At 44.9% G+C, this 15085-nt stretch overlaps 1 long non-coding RNA gene across 1 annotated transcript; it reads right to left on the bottom strand.

The window, feature by feature from the left end:
- Positions 1–2534: 2534 nt before the first annotated feature.
- LOC142826601 (uncharacterized) lies at positions 2535–12041 on the bottom strand. Its single transcript, XR_012900830.1, has 4 exons — positions 11892–12041; positions 10081–10139; positions 5010–5174; positions 2535–3103 (listed from the first exon to the last, which is right to left on the bottom strand). It is a non-coding gene; the product is annotated as an uncharacterized LOC142826601 (long non-coding RNA).
- Between the last annotated feature and the right edge of the window lie 3044 nt (positions 12042–15085).

The following is a 15085-nucleotide window of genomic DNA, read 5'->3' as shown; positions in this document are numbered from 1 at the left end:
TCCTACACAAGTTTTGAAAAGCTTTTGGACTAATTACTTTGAGCAAATATTGAACATTGCTCCTGAAAATATTCAAGTTTCTATCTGTGACCCTAATTCAGTCTTAAAGGCTTAAATTACTGATGCTTATCTAGATAGTGTGAAAAGTTGAAACCCCAATTTGAAAAGAGTGAAGGGTTTAAACATAGCCCCAGTTCAATTAGAAAAGCTCACGAGAGCCCAGAACATAGAAACTTCTTTATTCTAAGAGGAGAAAAGTGGTCTGTCCTTGTTTAGTGCACGAGGGCATATCAAACCAGATTGAGAAATAAACCAAAAAATCACTAACCATGAATTCTAATTCTATAAACATGCAAGGTAACCAAATAAATCCCAACACTGACATAATTATGCAAAAACTGTCACTGTGGTCTTACAAGGAGTTAGCCTCACACTCACATTGAAGCAAATGGTAATAATAATATGGAATTCATTAGCAGTACAAAAATTAGTGGGGGATGGAGGGAAAATGTTTGATTTGATGGGACACCATAACTCATTTTACTTTAGTTAAAGCAGGCCTTGTCAGGGAAGCAGATTATTTACCAGATGAGTGTGAAGGTTGAAGCTTTCTCTGAGTATTTTATAAAAGTGCCTTTGACTAAAATCGACATTACGAGAAAGAATTTGATGATGTTATGATAGTTGTTGTCAAGAACTCAATTCCTGCAGATATTTTGATTGGAAATGATATTAAAGCTATGTTCCGTCAAGTTAATATCGTAACCTACTCACGGGAGAAGTATGAATGTATTCGCTAAGCCAGTGGTCTCTAACCTTTTTACACCCAAGAAGAGCACTTTGTGAATTCAAAGGCAATCCAGGATACACCCTATTGCCCTGCTCACTCCATTTCTTTGCTCCCCCTGCCCACCGCTTCCTCTCCTCCACCCTCACTCATTTTCAACAGGCTGGGGCAGGAGCTTGGGAGGGAATGAAGCACTGGACCAGGGCTGAGTGTGGGAGGGAGCTCCAGGCTAAGCCTGGGTCAGGAGCATGGAGTGCGGGAAGGGATGAGGAGTACAAGATCTGAGAGGGAGTTTGGGTGAAGGAAGAGGCTCTGGGCTGGAGCAGATTGTTGTGGAGCAGAATGAGTTATGGAGTGCTGGCTTGGGTGGGGGTAGAGGCTGGGGGAGTCTGAGGTGTAGGAGGGGCTATAGGTGGTTGGCTCTGGGAGGGTACTTCAAGCTCTGGCTTAGGATACAGGAGGGAGTGTGCTGCCCCTCTTTACAGATTAATGTCCCAAATAACAAATGGTATTCCTTAAGAACCACTAATGGTCTAGATCAATAAATAGGTTTATGGTTTATATTTCTAGCTTCAAATCCAGTAGTGATACATGCACACAAATAGAATATACCCATTCAGGGGTTTGCAAGCTCTCCAATGATGGGTTGCATGACATATTTTGCACAAAGCATATACACATTAAGTACATTCATATTCAAAAACATGTATCTATGTATTTTAGAAATGTGTGTCTGTTTGTCCAGCCATCTGTGAGTCTGTTTATTCAGAACTCCTCCTAAATGGTAAGAGCTAGGAACACCAAGCTTGGTATGCAGCTTCCCCTTCTAACTTAAAGCAAAGGCAGGGTTTGGTTGTGCCAGGATAATGCAATGTGTGTGGCATGAGGTTGTTTAATATCCAAAGGCACGTCTACACAGCAGGACTATAGTCGAATTAAGCTAAGCAACTCGAGCTACATCAGTTGCGTAGCTGAAGTTGAAATAGCTTATTTCGACTTCCTTTACTCCTCATGAAATAAGGGTTACGGGAGTCCAAATAAGAAGTCCTCCATCTAGACATTACAGCCGGTCCCCGACTTACAAATGCATCGACATACGACCAACCGCACTTACGACCAGCCTCCCATTAAGCACAGCCCCGACTTACGAATGGTGATCTGTGCTTACGAACAGATCTGTGCTTACGCCCCACTGAAATGAATGGGGTCCGACTTACAAACACATTGAGTTACGAACAAGTGCTTGGAACATAACTCGTTTGAAAGTCAGGGACCAACTGTATTTTGAAATAGTGGCTTACTATGTAGAGATGCATATTTTGCTATTTCAAAATAGCATCAGTTATTCCAAAATAAGCCATGTCTACACAGCAGTGTAAACAGAAAGGGAGGAGTGGGGAGAGCAGGGACAGTTATACTAACTCATGATCACATGGGGAGAAGAATGACCACGTGGGAATGGGGACAACAAGCACCCCAGGAAGTAGCTGCGCTGGCCAGATGTGGAGCAGTTAATGGCAGCTGCACAGCTTGTGCCACCCCCGGGAAGCACAATCTGCACGGCCCTCTCACCCTCAGGCCACACTGGGGAGTGTGGCCTGCACATCCCCCACTCCCTGGGCCAGGCCCAGGCACCCTCAGCATCTGGCCTGCTGCCCCTCACATCCCCAAGGCAGGTTTTCCCTAAGGAGTGCCAGTAGCTGGGCTGTACATATTCCCCTCCCTCTGTCTATAATACAGTCCAAATCCTACCACTCTCCTAGGCCACGGTGGTTCTCAAATGGTGCAGAACCAATATTTCCACTGAGTTCAACTGACATTGAGTCTGGTCATATGCAGGTTGGACATATGTTGCAGATTTCAGATCCATAAAAAGTGATAAACATGAATAATCTATTAGCAACTGGTGTGTGAGTGTGCAGGAAGAGGATTAATACCAACTCTTAATTTTCCAGATGTAGTTATACTCGAAACAGGCTATTGAGAAAGGAACACAAAGGTGCTACTGCAACCCCTCAGTTCCAGATATTGCATCATTATGGCTTCATTATGTCTAGGGTTTCCTGAAAATATCTATTCAGATAATCACCTCTTTTATTATTTAAAGCATAAACAGAAGAGTTTTGTGATCCATATGTCAATTGAATTGATCTTTTCTCATCTCCTCTTGTAGACAGACACACAAGGACTCTTCTTTGTTTGGCAAATAAAGAAACAAAGGCTTTGTGTTTAGATCTTCCCTCCTGGAGCTGTGTCTGCATAATTCTGAGATTCAGCACTCCCCTCCACTTTGCTGCAGAAAATACATGAGTGGCTCTGTAAAGAGAATGTACCAAAGCATATGTCATGCAACAAAGAACCGTTACTTGTGACTTATTCATAGCACACCTTTGGTTGTCTCTTTTGTTATGTTTGCTTGCTCCATATGTGTTTTTATCTATTTTAAGGCTGTGACAATGTATTCATTTAAATGGTTAACCAATGAGCCCAGGCTCATCGTGGTTACACTCAAGATCCCCCCACCTCTGCTGCCTTTGATACAGAGGCAGCAGGAGGTGAGGGGAAGCAGGTGGGAGCAGGTGTTCATGGGAAGCCAGCTTTTAAGCAGGCTCCCCACGTATACCTGCTCCCATAGAAATGCCTGCCCTCCTGCTCACGATACAGAGGCCACAGTGAGGCGTGGGGGGCCAGAGGGAGCCAGCTAAAAATCCAGCTCCCCACCCACGGCAGCTCCTGGGGAGCTGCCTCCCCCACTGCATGTAAATGTGTAACTGCTGAAAATTTCAGTGGTTACATGTTTACCAAAAAAACCCACCATTTTAATATTCCTAGTCTATTTATAGATTCTAACGTACTACATTAATACCAGCTTTTTAATTTTTGATTCTCCTCATTTCCATTTACAAGCCTGGGTGGATTTACAACATTGCTGTGATATCACTCATCTATACAATCATCTTTCATGGAAGACGTGCATGCTTACTACACAGACAGTAACAGAGAATCACCAAAGTGGGATAGTGGCATGTTGCCAACTGTTGAATGCATTGAGGACCGGGGTGCTGCCAGCCTTTGTGAACCCCCGGCCAAGGTGGGAGGACCCTGGCTCCACACTCCTGGAAGGGGCGGGACATTGAGCAGAAGGGGTGGGGCTGTGGACAGCCAACCCTCAGCACCACCCAGAGTGTGGCACATCCTCCACCCCTCAGAGCTGCACAGAGCATGCTGCCTGGCGCTGCAGTGCTGATCTAAAGGGTCCGGGGCTAGTAGTGGCAGTGGTGGCTGGGAGCCCTAAGTCTCTTTGAATTGCTAGGACTCAGGGTAACTGTCCCCTTTGCCTCTCCCATCAGCAGGCCTGATCATGGACAATTGCCCAGTCTGTGGTCCTACTGGAGGTGTCATAGCCAGTCACATGGCTACGCTCTGTTGTCTGGACTGGACAAGACACTTATTATCCAACTGTAGTCATGCCACTGCTTTCATTGTTCCATTATTGCCATACAAAACACTTTTTTTAGAAGGGGAAATGTAAAATATTGAACTAGACTATGTGTACTTGGAAGTTAATTGAAAAAAACAAAAAAAACAAAACAAAGAGAATTCTGATAAGGCAAAGTGCTTCCAGCAGCTGCATCTGGTAAAACTACTCTTAGTGCCCGAGGCAATCAAAATGACACAGGGACCCAAGGATTTTAATTAAGAAATGCTAGAAAAACGAATCGGCATCTTTTGAAAATGTAAAATTGAATAGAGCATCACTGGTTTGTAAAAAAAAAATTGATCAGAATAAACATAATAGATGCTGCAAGGCTATTTGACTGTGAAACACAACAAGAGAGCATAAATTGCGATTCTAGCAGAAAAAAAAAATCAGACATACACTACATGCATTTATATTTGGCATAAAATACCCAGTGATAGAAAAAGAATCAGTTTAAACAAACAGAACTATTAGGAGAAAAAATGTTTTGTAAATATAGCTGCTGCTGCTGCCGCCTCGGATGTCACACTGTGGAAATTTTTTGTTTAAAGGCGTCATTTGCCTGCAATATTCTGAAGCATAGCAGAGAAACGTACACATGGAGCAATTTTACTAAAAAGTCTGTGTAAAAAGGAGCAACATGGAGTTCCATATCCATTGTGTCTCACTCATCTGAGTAGCATATTTTTCTACAGTTTGCAAGAATAAAGGTGTTTGTTCCCATCACTCTCACAAACTGACCTTGGGGCTCTCAATTAATCACCAGAAATAAAGATGGCTGTAAGCCAAATGACAATCTCAGAGATGCACTTCTGACTCCTTTAGTTTGTAGATCATTCCCTCTGGGAATTGTGTAAACTCATGGGTTGGGTTGGTCTTGGGTCTGACGATTGGAATAAGCACCACCTTATTTGTGAAATGAGAAAAAATATTAGAGAGTCAGCGAGACATGTGGAATTGGGACCTACAAAACCATTTGTACGGAAACACTTTTCAGAGAAGACCTGCACTTGACAGAAATTTCAGAGGGATATCCTGGTCCTACCGAGATCAATGAGAGAGTTTTGCCAATGACTTCAGCAAAGCCAAGATTTCATCTAATCACTGTGGCCACATTGAGAAACTACATAGTATCTGATAGAGCTGATTTATCACATGGTTCCTAACAGAAGAAGCGCAAGGTTGGAACAACACTAACTTTCTCTCTGAACAATACACATTAATCTCAGGCAAATGGAAGATTCTTAAACTAAAAATTTCTCAGCAACAAGGATGGGACTCTGCATGGCCCCTTTTTGAGACGAGACATTAGCCAATATTCAGGCCTTTGCTGGATTGTTTCTGTGCAGAGGAGAAATTGATCACAGGAGTCAGATATTTCTATGGTTTAAAGAATGTGCACAATGTCTTGTGTCCCCAAACATAATTTTCAACTGGGAGATGCAGCTCTGTAGTATTCTGAAATGATCCTAATGTGGTTACCAGCCTGCTGACACCCCCCAAACTCTTTCCCATACTGCAGTCCTCAGCTAAGGTGGCTCCTCTGTTGAGCAGCAGGGTTTTTTTAGCACTTGTCTACACTTTAACATTAATTTGGATTATGAAATTAGTGTTAATTTAAAGCACAATGGCTATTCCTGAATAAATCCATGTGTAGAAAAGCCCTAAATATAAAACCAAGAATTTCATACTAAACGTTGATTCAGAAATTGACTCTTTCTGTGGCCTTTGTGAAATCATTTAATCTTGGTTTTCTCAGCTTTAAACTGGGGATAATTATAGTTAAAACTATCTCATCCCTCAAGGAGGTGTGCTGTGATGAGCTGGTTAATGTTTGTAAAGAACTTGTGTACTCTATAGGGTGTAGAGCAATGTTTATGGTCAGGACATTAACAAAACTTGTTGGGAAAATTACCCATTAGTAGAGTTGATGACAATACACAGAGCTCGGCCCAAGCATCTGGACTCTAAATTCTCCTGAAGCAGGACTGAACTGTGGACTGAAATTTCCTTCCACTCTCTTTTTAAAGGGAATAAGTCAGTTAATTGCAGATATGTATGAAAGGATCATCCCATGGATCCTTTCTAAAACTCCTCAGACTGTAACTATTATAAATCAATCGTGGTGGACAGAATTTGATTACACACTGAAAGAGCATGAACATTATTTCAATTGTTCCCCCCCCCCCAAAAAAAATACTAGCTCTGATAGTGATTGGATAAAAAGGGCTTACTAAAGTTCTCTAAGTCCAGGTATTCAGAAATTTACATAAAATATCATCAGGATTTTTTTTGGCTTGTTTGATTCTCTGACAAAGAAGTTTTAACTTTGATCCTATCCAAGCAGTGGGTTTCAAATGCCAATATAGCCACAAGCTTCAAGCTTTTATTCCTCATAATCAACCTCCTGATTAAGATCCCTATAAGAGGAGGAAATGTTGTAAACAGTTCAATTCACAGATCCCATAGAGGTACCCTATGAGGTATTTTAAATTTAGCAATAGAGAAAACAATTTACCCTTAATAAAAGATAGACCGCTGGTACTATAGCACATCAATTTCTGAGAGAATATGTTCCAACCAAGACTATTTCCAATAGCGCTTTGATTTATCTACTTATTCTACTGCTAGTAGTGAAATCAGTTTAGATAAAAATGAGATGACTTTAGGCTTTGATCTTAGATTTTCTTATATTAGGTATTTCTGTTGAAACACGGATATTGATAAATCTTACTTTATAGAGTATCACAAAAGGCACAACCAGTTTCACCCACCACTGCCATACAGCAAAGTGTTGAACTTAGAGCACCAGTTTCACACAGACGCAACTCAGTTACCTCTAATGGAATTACTCCTGACTTGCACTGTTGTAAACAAGAGGACAATCAGGCTCAAAGCATTTAGACTTCTTTGGTCTAAAAATTGTGCATGTGTAAGGGGACTGTTACCCCTTACTAAAACTGTGTGGGAGTTTTTTTGGTTTGCCAGCTCCCAGTTTCAGAAGGGGAAGGGTTCATGAGACTGACAGACCCCAGAGACAATGGAAAGCAGCCAACACTCCAGCTCAGCCTGATTGACAGGTTGGACAGGCCAGTGAGGAAGGGGAGAGGCCAGGCCCCGTCCTCCCTGTGAGCTGGGATTGTTCTGGCTCTCTCTGAGCAAACAGAGCTGAGACACAGCCCAAGGAGTGAAAGCTGTGTGCAGAAGTAGTCCTGCAAAAGGAACAGAGAGCTGAGAGACAGCCCAAGGAGTGCAAGCTGTGTGCTGAGGGGCAGTTTTTGCAGCAGCTGAGCCTGACACACACAGCTCAAGGAGCGCAGACCCTGTGTTGAGCAGCAGACTGGCAGTGCTCAGAGAGCCAAAAGGAACAGAGAAGCAATGCAAAAAGCTAGAGACTGGCCAAGCAGCACCCTGCAGCTGGATGTGGTGAGCAGCTGGGAACTGCAAAGTGTGGGGAGAGGCTCTGGACTGGGAGAGGGGTCTGGCCACTTAGGCTGTGTCCAGACTCCATGCCTCCTTCGACGGAGGCATGTAGATTAGCCACATTGGAAGAGGGAAATGAAGCCGCGATTAAAATAATCGCGGCTTCATTTAAATTTAAATGGCTGCCCCGATCTGCCGATCAGCTGTTTGTCGGCAGATCGGGAGAGTCTGGACGCGATGCCCCGACAAAGAAGCCTTTCTTCATCGACACAGGTAAGCCTCGTGAAACCAGGTTTACCTGTGTCGATGAAGAAAGGCTTCTTTGTCGGGGCATCGCGTCCAGACTCTCCCGATCTGCCGACAAACAGCTGATCGGCAGATCGGGGCAGCCATTTAAATTTAAATGAAGCCGCGATTATTTTAATCGCGGCTTCATTTCCCTCTTCCGATGTGGCTAATCTACATGCCTCCGTCGACGGAGGCATGGAGTCTGGACACAGCCTTAGAGACTGAGGCTGTGTGGTCACTGCCAGAGCAAGCGAGTCCAGCCTGCAGTCCCCCCCGCAGCACATCCAAGGCCTCTAAGGGGCCTCTAAGGAAGAGACTGTGGACTGTCCTTACACTCTGCAGGCTGCTGTTTTGATGTCCCTGTGCTACAGAGCAGGGCTGTGTGTTCTCATTTAACCATTCTCATTTTTTCTTATTCTATTCTCTTTAATCAGTTGATGTTTAATAAATTGTATTTGCTTTGAACCTTATGAAGTGATCACTGGGCCAAGAAGGCCTGCAGTGTAAAGAGAGCACCTCAGAGTGGGGACACCCTAACTCCTGCCCCTAGTGACTACAAGGTCAGGGATTAAGCCCCAGGAAACCTGGGCCCAGCCTTGTTGGGGTTTCGAGGGCTCTGCTACTCAGAAGAGTGGAGGGGGAGCCCTCAGGATCAGGGAGGCTGTGGGGTAAAGAAAGTGGGAGCGGGGACTCAGATCCTTTCGCTGGTCCATTTCATCGGGGTGGTATAGAAGCCAGGAAAGTTCCCCACAATAGCGGGACCATTCCCCCGCTTAAACATGTCTCTTGGAGCCAGGTTCTGCCACATTGAGTCAGGCGGAGTAGTACTGGTTGGACCTCCCTGGTCTGGCATCCTTGGGACCTAACCAGTCCCGAAGGAGGGGATTTGCCAGACCAGGTTAGGTCCCTCCTCTAATGGCCCGTGTTGCCCTGCTGCCCTCAACCTAGGGCTCCAGCCCAGCCCTGCTGCTGCCATAGCCCCTCCACACCAGGGCTCTCTAGCTGCCACTGGCTCAGCTGCTGCCGGAGCCGAAACTCTGTGGCTGGGCTGGAGATCCCCAGCCATGGAATTCAAGCCCTATTCTGGCCTCAGCAGCCATAGAGCGCCAGCCCCAGTGGCAGCCAGGGAGTTCTGGCCCAAGCCCTAGCCATGGAGCTCTGGCACCAGCTCTCCAGCACTGGCTGCAGAGCTCTGGGCCATGGCGGCAGCCATGGAGTTCCACAGCTGGGACCAGGGCCTGAGCTCCCTAGCTGCCACTGGGGCTGGAGCTCTCCAGCTGATGGGGCCAGAACAGGGCTGGAGCTTCATCTGCACCCCCAACACAGGACTCTTGGGTGAGTCATGTTCCCTCCTCCCCCACCACCGTGCTCCTGCCCCACCACCAGACCTCCCCGTTCCTGGGCTCTGTGGTCCAAGAACATCCATGGCCCTTCTGGACCACAGCTGTTGCTGACCCAGAGCGTCCTGGTTTAGGGAGGTAAAACCTGTACCTTACTCTGCAAATAATTCCAGTCATTTTAACAGGACAACTGAGCTTCCCAACATGGCTAAGAGTGAAAGATTTTTCACATAGTCACTTTGCGCAATATTGGAAACAGCAAGTCAGGACATTTTATTCAACAAAAATGGAGGCTGAGTTGGCCCAATCTCATGGGGTTGCTCAGTAGTTTGTCATTACTTTTTAAAAAAATACAAAGTTTGTTTTTTTGCCGTTCATCTTACTAACACTAATTTGACATGAGCATGTAAACACAGCTTGCTTATGTATGTATGGTACACATGCCCATCCTGGCAATATTCTTGGGTGGGAAGAATAAACAGTTGCCAACTTAGGAACCAAGCTGTCTCTGACTGAAATGTCAAATACTGTATTAAAAGGTAGCAAAGTATAATAATGAAGTGCTGCAGCCTGTCACTGTGTTACCAAACTGTTCTGAACTGACATGTCAGCATGGATGGCAATGCAAGGCACATAATTCTTGCTAAATGCTCTTCCCCATCCCCACTACTCAGGCTGGAGTATGTAAAAATAACTGGCCAATTTTATTACATAGCAGGGACTCAGGAAAAGCAGAAATATCATATGCTCAAGTCACTTACCTAACCTCATTTGGAAGACCTCTTCTCCTCATCCAATGTCTCTTCCCTTCCTGCAGTACCTGAACGATTTGAGGGAAGGGAAGTGGGCAAATTTAATAGGAATTTTCAGAATTCTGCACTTCAATTCTTTTTCATAGAAAACTCCCACTGGCTTATGTGCTGTGACTACGTAAGATAGAAACAGAAGGGTGTATTCTCCCAGCAACAGCCAAGAGGGAGTGGGGAGCTGTGAGGGCGCACTGTTCTTCAAAGTCATCGAGAGGAGAGGGAACAGCAAAGAAATGGAGAGCGGTCTCCCCTCCTACCTTGTCATGCTGCTTCTATTAATTATTTGTATTTTGCTAGCAGCTAGGAGCTCCAGTTCTGTGGCAGGTGCTTGTAGAAACAAAATGTGGTCCCTGTTACGTGTGGGTTTTAAATTCAAAGCTCTTGGTAACTTTTACTCTTGGTGAGTACTGGCAGGAAATAAATCAATGGAAACATGGATAGCTGGCTGGAACAGTACAAGAGTGCTTTCACTCAAAGCTTTACTTTATTTAGACTCCAGCGATTACACACATCCACAACAGGTTAGTAAAACACCCTAAAAAAATCCCAAATTCATATTTACCCGAGGTCCTACGGAGATCCTGAGACTTTCTGCAGGGGCACTTGTGAGATGTCCAAGCTCAGATTTTTCCCTCTCTTTTTATACCCAATTTGTTAATATTACGTAGCTTGTTCATCAAAGCACAATAAAACAAACTAAAACAAATGAAAAACCTGCGGAGCAAAATCTCAGCTAAGTGTGGAAAGTTCCAGCTTGCAGTTTTCTCTCAATTAGGTGAGGGAACTTTCTATCATCTTGCAAGACCACATGCTTCAGAAAAACAACTAAAGTCAGGAGGGCAGAGGGTCATGTTTACTCTTAGCCCTACATCTGTAGCATTGGTATAGGATCTTAATTTAAAATTTGCTTTAAACATTTCATTAGTTTGTTGATGAAAATTATAAAAATCACATCTCTAAAACATCCTTGCATATTTAGATGCAGCATCTGAGTATTCAAATTAAATCTTTAGTGCTTGGATCTTCAACCTTACAGGTTTTTTAAATAAATTCTTCAAAAAGACCACCCTTATTTAAAATAAACATTTAATTTTACTATAATGGAAATATTTGCTTCCAAAGTTTTCCTGTCCTTTCTGTCCATTTCTGCTCTCCTCTCACCCCTATTTCAAAGGGAGCCCGTAAGGGGATAATATTTCTTTTCTTATAGATAGCTAGACAAATGAGTTTCCCTTTCTTTTCTTCTGATTACTTGACAACTAATTTTAAGAAAACCCTCCATCAAAATTGAGGACCTTAATAAAATGTGAAATCCTTTGTTATGCCTAAAATCTTTGTAAACAGTTTTAACAAATGTATGATGAAACTTCAGAAATGTGGCCATTGTTATGGAGATCACACAAAAATTTTTTCTAAAAGCAATGAACTTTGTTATGAACACACTAAATTGCTCTGACTAATTTAAAGTAATGTCTTTGTTTCAGTGAGTTAAATATGTAGTAATCTGGAATGATTACTTTTATGAAGGCTAACAAGTACATTTAGAATACAAAATCAGCTTAGAAATACTGATTAAGAAAATGTAAAACAGAAAAGCTGCATCGTGTATTCTGTAATATTTAACACTGCATATAGCAGGACATCTGATTTGCCCTTATGTGGCTGGGTCTCCCAGGTAGCAAGGTGGTCCCAGAGTTAGCTGGTGGCCCGGGGTGTAGGCCCCTGCCGCTGAGGCCCTGGGCCTAGGAATTCCGGCCTCTTACCAGAGTCTGGTTCTTAAGTTTGGGGTATGGCCCCAAGAGTTCAATTTCCCCCTCCTCAATGAGGGTTCCTTCTGGTTCTCCTCCTTTGTGTCAGGGGGAGGGGTTGGAGGCTTGCTCCTGTGGCTGACCCAGTAGATGGCCCTGGCTCAGGTCCTGCAGAACCAGCTCCTGTCTCTTCGCTGGTCAGCCTTTAACTGAGCCAGGTTCCTCTCTTTTATTCTCCCTCCAGGCCTGGCATTGGCTGCAGGTAAAATGGGGCAGGGCTAACTGGGCAAAAAGGCCTTGTTACGACACCACCAGACAAACCAGCTGGAAAGTTCCTTTCAACTATCAGTGTCCTAACATCTATCATCAATAACCTAAGAAGAATATGTAACTTCTCTATGAAAATTCCATGGAGGAAGCTGGTCCGCAGCCCTCCCTGCCATGTAGTGAACAGAACAAGTGGCCTTGGATTTAGGCACCGCTGCAATTCAAACCCATTAGGCCTGTTTGTGCAAGAGCTTTTTGTGGCTGAAACAGTCCAGGGTGGTGCCACCACTAGTCAGTTGTGCTGGTGGAAGCCCTAGCCTAGAGATGGTTTTGGAGACTTGTGCCAGTTTTGACACCAGGTCAATTCAACCTTCTTGATAGAAAAATACGTAGCAGTGTGACTTTGAAGGGCATGTCTGAGCTTCAAAGCATAGCCAACAGCCCCAGCGTATGACTGAGTGGCATTGTGACGGGGCTGACCTGCCCCCGCACTAAACAGGGGGGCGGAGAGCCCACCTATTGGGTGGATTATGCCCCTCCCCCACAGCCCTGCTGGGCATGCTCGCAGTGCAGCCCCAGTATAAAAGGCTGCCGGGCTGCTCAGTTGAGGCTGACCTCCGTGGAGGAAGGAATTCCTGTCCAACCCCCAGAACCACAGCTGGACCTGCTGCTGGAACCAGAGCTGTTGGGACTGCTGCTGTTCCTGCTACCGTCCCCAGGTCGAGCACACCTGCAATGCCGACTCTGGGGGGCCGCCTGCCCCGCCACAGTGGACAACCCCTTCACTGCTGCCCAAGCCATGGGACCTGCCAACACTGCAGCCGCCACCAGCCCAGCTTTGCCAGGTGGGGTCTCCGTTGGCCACAGGGCTGGGGTAGGAAGCAACCCAGGGCAAGGAGCAGGGAACCCCCCAGTGGGCTTGGCACTTTTTGGGGAGAACTCCCTGCTGAGCCAGTGGAGGCACCTACCACTAGTAAGGCCCTGGGTTGGGATCCAGTGGAGAGGGAGGGCCCGGACCCTCCTACCCCATCCACTCAGGGCATGGACTAGGCCTCAGGGCCTGCTTTAACTTTGGGGAGAAGAGGGCGGGGCTGGGGACCCTGCCACAGGCATGCTTGAAAAAATATGAGCTAGTGAGGTACATTGCTGTGTCCTACACAGTTATGACCATGAGATGCCACTGCAAATGCTACAATCCTGCATATCCAGATCTTTTTTAAAAAAAATGTATGTGAATGTATTTAGAAGATGGCACATTTATATATTCTGGTACTCACAGCCTGAGATGTTCTTAGTTTCAGACAATTGCTCCAATATTGAAATAGAGATGATCCCAGATTCATGCATATGACATTTCTTCATTTCTGTTCATGGTTCGAATTTAAATAGCTTATTTCCTAGCTCTGAATCAACTTTAAGATGTCTACGGAAGGAGGGGCTGCAACATTTTTTCATTTATCTGTCATTTTGAATTTAACAGATTGCCCTTGACTATGCTGACATAGCAATGCTATAATGATAGAGAGCTCCTAATCTAAGAATATAAGAATGGCCATACTGGGTCAGACCTATGGTCCATAGAGCCCAGTATCCTGTCTTCCAGCAATGGCCAATGCTAGATTCCCAAGAGGGAGTGAACAAAGCAGGTAATCATGAAGAGATCCCTCTCCTGTCACCCATTTCCAGCCCCTGACAAACAGAGGCTAGAGATACCATTCTTACCTACCCTGGCTGATAAGCATTGATGGACCTACCCTCCATGAATTCATCTAGTTCCCCTTCAAACCCTGTTAAAGTCTTGGTCTTCACAACATCCTGACAAGGAGCTCCACAGGCTGACTGAGCAAAGAAAATCTTCCTGCTGCTTGTTCCAGACCTGCTACCCACTAATGCCGTTTCCTGTAAGCCTTTACTCCCATGCTGGGCTGAGGAGTAGCACAGGAGCTTAGCCCAGATCCATGAATGGATTTAGGTGCCTAAAGCTTGGATTTAGGCACCACTGCAAACCATAAAACCTACATTTGGCTGCCTCTTCATCCATAGAGTGCTTAAGTTCCTGCCTCTGGGCATGAGCACTGCTGCCTCAGGAGGTGTCCAAACTCTTACCGCCCACCTAAGCCCCAGCACAATCCTCAAGCTAGGTGAAGAGCAGTGAGGGAGCGCCAGTCTCATCTAGGGGCCCAATCTTGGAGGCATGTTCAGAGACTAACTCCACAAAAAATGGCCAGGGAGCTTTAGGATCCCAAAGATTCCTAAGTCCCTTTGTAGATCTGGGCCTTCCGTACCACTCAAGTCCTTAGGAATGGATTTGATACACTGCATGTGTGTGAGAACCTGCTTCTTGCTGTAATTACTGGACTGGTAGGTAGTCCTGGGAGCAGCCCTCTGAAGAGGAAGGATTTTATTATACTGCTTGTTGTAGCTTTATAGCCTATTTTATTCTTAACTTTGAAGCATCCAGCACATGAGCATACACATCAACTTGCAGCAGATACACAATTAATCAATACATTGCATAGAACTCGGAAATGGGGATTATAACTATTATTGATTTCAGAGAGTCCACGATTTCACTTCTGGACTTTTAGTTTAAAAAGACCTAGTGGAGCTCCACCATGGTAGTGAAAGGAGATCTCTCTTAGTTGGTGGTAGTAACAGCAGTAGGAAGTGCCCTAGCCTCTTTGAACGGGTCATTAGAGGGCATTCTCACCCCTCACCTCCTGATATATCATCCGTACAGCAATAAAATGGGTGATATATAACCTCTATACAGTAGGCTCAGCAACACAATGGCTTAGAAGTGGAAGCAAAAAAAACCACATTTTCCTATTGAAAAACCATAAGAATAATTTAGAGGGGCAAACTGCAGTGATTTCAGTTGGAATTTAGCCAGAACACCGTGGGCAACACCCTTAAAAAGCATGCTGATTTTAATGTCGGCG

This window comes from Pelodiscus sinensis, chromosome 1 (assembly GCF_049634645.1).
Source record: "Pelodiscus sinensis isolate JC-2024 chromosome 1, ASM4963464v1, whole genome shotgun sequence".
Taxonomy (NCBI): Eukaryota; Metazoa; Chordata; order Testudines; family Trionychidae; genus Pelodiscus; species Pelodiscus sinensis.
This window is presented reverse-complemented; position numbering and strand designations above follow the sequence as displayed.